The 4,196-nt window shown below is 43.1% G+C and overlaps 1 long non-coding RNA gene across 1 annotated transcript; it reads right to left on the reverse strand.

The window, feature by feature from the left end:
- Positions 1–3,100: 3,100 nt before the first annotated feature.
- LOC118749317 lies at positions 3,101–3,480 on the reverse strand. The gene is made up of 2 exons (XR_004994201.1): positions 3,372–3,480; positions 3,101–3,308 (listed from the first exon to the last, which is right to left on the reverse strand). It is a non-coding gene; the product is annotated as an uncharacterized LOC118749317 (long non-coding RNA).
- Positions 3,481–4,196: the final 716 nt, after the last annotated feature.

Raw genomic sequence — 4,196 nt, forward strand, 5'->3', positions numbered from 1 at the left:
GCGCAGCACATATTGACAAGTGGACACACAGCTGATCTAGGCAAAGTAAAGATATTAGATAAAGAAAAAAGGAGAAAACCAGACTAACGCTAGAAAGCCTGCGAATTTTACAAAACAGAGACAAAACTATGAACAAGAAAGAAGACACAGACGATATTGCGGCGGCGTACCAATTATGTGTGTAACAGGCAATCAGTATGACGAGTGTACCACACCAGGATGGTATCAAAGCAACTAGCTCTTAAGTTCAGTGTGCCCAGATAAATGTATCGTGATAATAGTTAATAAGTGTTTATGTACATGTATGTAAACTTCGAAGTTGTCAAATCTTATGCTTTTGATTATAGTTTGTGAAATGTTATCATATAACGTCAATGTTTTAATACGTTTTGTTTATTTTAATTTTTCTTGTTTCTTTTGTTGATGTTTTTAATAAAGAAATCGCCCCTGAGGAAGCTAAGAAAGTTAGCGAAACGTCGGGCTGTAATGTGAAGAAAGCTTTTTCTTGCACTCAACAATATTAGGTCAATTAGCCTAGAATCCAAAAGTTTAAGTAATATTTTACCTTTTTCTTCTAACCAAAATATTAAATAAATATGCGATTCCAAATAGATGGCAACCTTATTAACAATAGTTTAGGGATCTTTAAAATACCTTCCATTTGATACCCATATTATGTTTTAATTAATTTGTAACTAATTTCGAATAGGTGGCAACCTTATACGAGTCTTCTCGAAGATATTGCCTACGCAGATAACCTTAAAATCCAAAACATTATCTGTGTACAAAATTTCATCAAAATCCCTAGAGCCGTTTTCGAGAACCGTATGGATATACATATATACAAGAATTGCTCATTTAATGTAATAAGATACGCGTGCACTTAGTTGTGCACATTTTTAGTGGTAATCAAAGAAAGTTACCAAATTGCCAAATACCTCTTCTTTTTCTCTTTTGGCGCTGTAACCGCCTAAGCGATTTTGACCGAGTTCAGCACGCCAGTCGTTTCTCTTCTGTGCCAACTGACGCCAATTGGAAACGCCAAGTGAAGCCAAGTCCTTCTCCACCTGATCTTTCCATCGCAGTAGGGGCTCCTCCTTCCTCTGCTACCACCAGCGGGTTCCGAGTTGAATACTTTCAGAGCTGGAACGTCGGTGTTCATTCGAACGACATGGTCAACCCAGCGGAGCCGCTGTATTTTAATTCGCTGCACTATGTCCATGTCGTTGTAAAGCTCATACAGCTCATCCTTCCATCGTCTGCGGTACTCGCCGTCGCCAACGCGAAAAGGCCCGTAAATCTTCCGCAAAATCTTTCTCTCGAACAATCCAAGAGCCGCCTCATCGGATGTTGTCATTGTCCATACTTCTGCGCCATATACCAGCACGGGCATGATGAGTGACTTATAGAGCGTGGTTTTCGTACGTCGAGAGGACTTTACTCCTGAATTGCCTACTCAGTCCAAAGTAGCACGTGTTGGCAAGAGTGATTCTGCGTTAGATTTCAATGCTGACATTATTATCGGTGTTAATGCTGGTTCCCAAGTAAACGAAATTCTCTACTTTCTCGAAATTGTAACTGTCAACAGAGACGTGGGAGCCAAGGGGCGAATGTGCTGACTGTTTGTTTGATGACAGGAGATACTTCGTCTTGTCCTCGTTTACCACCAAACCCATTCGCTTTGCTTCCTTATTCAACTTGGAAAATGCAGAACAGACGTCGCGGTTTTTAATACCGATGATATCGATCATCGACTGCGGGCTCGATCTCCACAACTTTCCGAGCTGCTACCTTTTTGGTAGGGCGGAAAAGTTTTCCCTCCATAACTTAAGTACGCTCTGGACATCGGTTACTAGGTCGCCATTGTTGTTCTTACAGGAGTACGTCCTGGTCTCGAAACCTTCCGTAAGTCGCCTAACTATCTGGTAAAACTTTCGGGCATTCTTCCTGTCGGCCAGCATTTTCAGCTCTTCGCACTCACGTATTTCGGCCTCTCTCTTCTTATTGCGGCAAATACGTATCGCTTCCCTCTTCAGATCCCTATAGCGGTCGCACATAGCGCGCGCTGCGCCCGATCGTAGCGTGGCCCTGTAGGCGACATCTTTTTTCTCTGCAGCTTCCTGACATCCCTCATCGTACCAGTTGTTCTTTCGGGCTCGCTGAAATCTGACTACTTCTTCGGCGGCGGTACTTAATCAGCCTGAAATGTGGTTCCACTACTCGCATATGTCGGTTTGTTGAAGAGTCGAGTAGCGAAAGCGCTGGCTGTCTGTTGTGATTGCAGCTTTTCGAAGTTAACCTTTCCTTGCATATTTGGGCGCACATTTTTTGCTGCACAGAGGCGGGTGCGTATCTTGGCTGCAACAAGATAGTGGTCCGAGTCGATGTTTGGGCCTCGGAGTGTGCGTAAGTCGATCAGCCTCAATCCGTTGTCGGACGTTTCGTCGTGGAGGTTGAATTTTCCGACGGTGGTTCCAAAGATCCCTTCCTTGCCCACCCTGGCATTGAAGTCGCCAAGCACGATTTTGATATCATGACGGGGGCAGCGCTCGTACGTGCGCTCCAAGCGCTCATAGAAGAGGTCCTTGGATGCCTCATTCTTCTCTTCCGTCGGGGCATGTGCGCAGATGGGCGAGATGTTGAAGAATCTCGCTTTGATGCGGATTGTGGCTAGACGCTCGTCCACCGGGGTGAACGAGAGTACTCGGCGACGGAGTCTCTCTCCGACCACAAATCCAACTCCGAGTTTGCCTCCTTTACATGGCAGCTGTAGTAGACGTCGCAAGGCCCCAGACATTGCTTGCCTTGCCCCGTCCAACGCATTTCTTGGATGGCGGTGATGTCAGCTTTCGTTCTTACGAGGACATCAACCAGCCGGGCAGAAGCACTTTCCCCATTAAGTGTCCGGACATTCCAGGTGCATGCCCTCAAATCGTAGTCCTTTAAACGTTTGCCGTGGTCGTCATCATAAGAGGGGGTCTCATCCGAGGCTTTGCCTTGCTTCTTCACTGGAAGTGGTTTTTACGTGGCACACAACCCATTGCTACCAAATTACCAAATTTAAAAAAACATCAGACCTACAGTGTTTGTTTTCATACGGTTTGTTGTAAACACATTAAAATAATTTATTTGAAAGCACGCAATTCGGTCCATTGTAAATGTAAATATTATTATATCACTTCATGATTGTATTGTGCGATTCACTGCATCGTAGGTTTCAGTTTTGTGATCGCTGACATTTGGGCGTGCTTCATAAGTGCATATTGTTACCCCATGGTAATGTGCCTCATTGAACTCGCCGCGAAGGCCTATGATAAAAAAAAGTAAAAACGAATTTGTCACAAGATTTTAGTTTCGGCCTCTATGCTCACCAATATAGTAGATTCGTGTTACATCGTCACCGAAATTAGAAGGAAAATGTAAAGAAAGGTGATGAACGGATGAGAAAGTTACCACCCTGGAAAAGACAGAGAAAAATAGTTTGATATTATGTTAGTTGGATCATTTATTACTAAGTTTTTTTATACTTTTTTATATTGTACTTTGCAGGGTGAAAAGGAACCATGTTTGATGATATCGCACATTTAATAACACCGTGCGACAGAAACAAAAAATTTTAAAAACACAAAGAGGATAGCAACAGAGCTTCAAATACAGACAATCAATACAAAAGTAAACCAATACGTAGATAGTCAGGCGGCAATTAAGGCAGTTACCTCATATAGTATCTCATCCATAAACGTACTTCGCAGCCGGGAAACCATTGACAGGCTGGTCGCCGACAGAAGGCTGCATATCTATTGGGTACCCACAAGGGAATAGAGGAAAATAAAATAGCACATGAGCCTGCCAACTCTCGAACAGACAAACAACATTTGTAGACCACTTCAACACTTGTACAACGAAATATACGATAATACGATTAGGCAGTTTAGGGCTACTTGGAATGAGTTAACCAGGGGACGCGAAACGCCCTGTGCCCGGGTGGGCAGCTCTGCTGGTGGCAAGAGTATAGAGGCAAAGAAAATAGGTTGCCGATGTAATTGAGAAGGTTAATAGATTTCGTTAGAAAAACCTTTCGTGTATAATTTTTCCATACATACTATGGTGTTCCGAAACTTATTTGTAGGACATTTAATGTCCTAAAATTTTGTCATTTATATTTTTAACCGACTTCCCAAAAAGGAGGAGGTTAT

The sequence above is a fragment of the Rhagoletis pomonella genome, unplaced genomic scaffold, assembly GCF_013731165.1.
Source record: "Rhagoletis pomonella isolate Grant_MI unplaced genomic scaffold, Rhpom_1.0 Rhpom_scaffold_00015, whole genome shotgun sequence".
NCBI classification, from domain to species: domain Eukaryota; kingdom Metazoa; phylum Arthropoda; class Insecta; order Diptera; family Tephritidae; genus Rhagoletis; species Rhagoletis pomonella.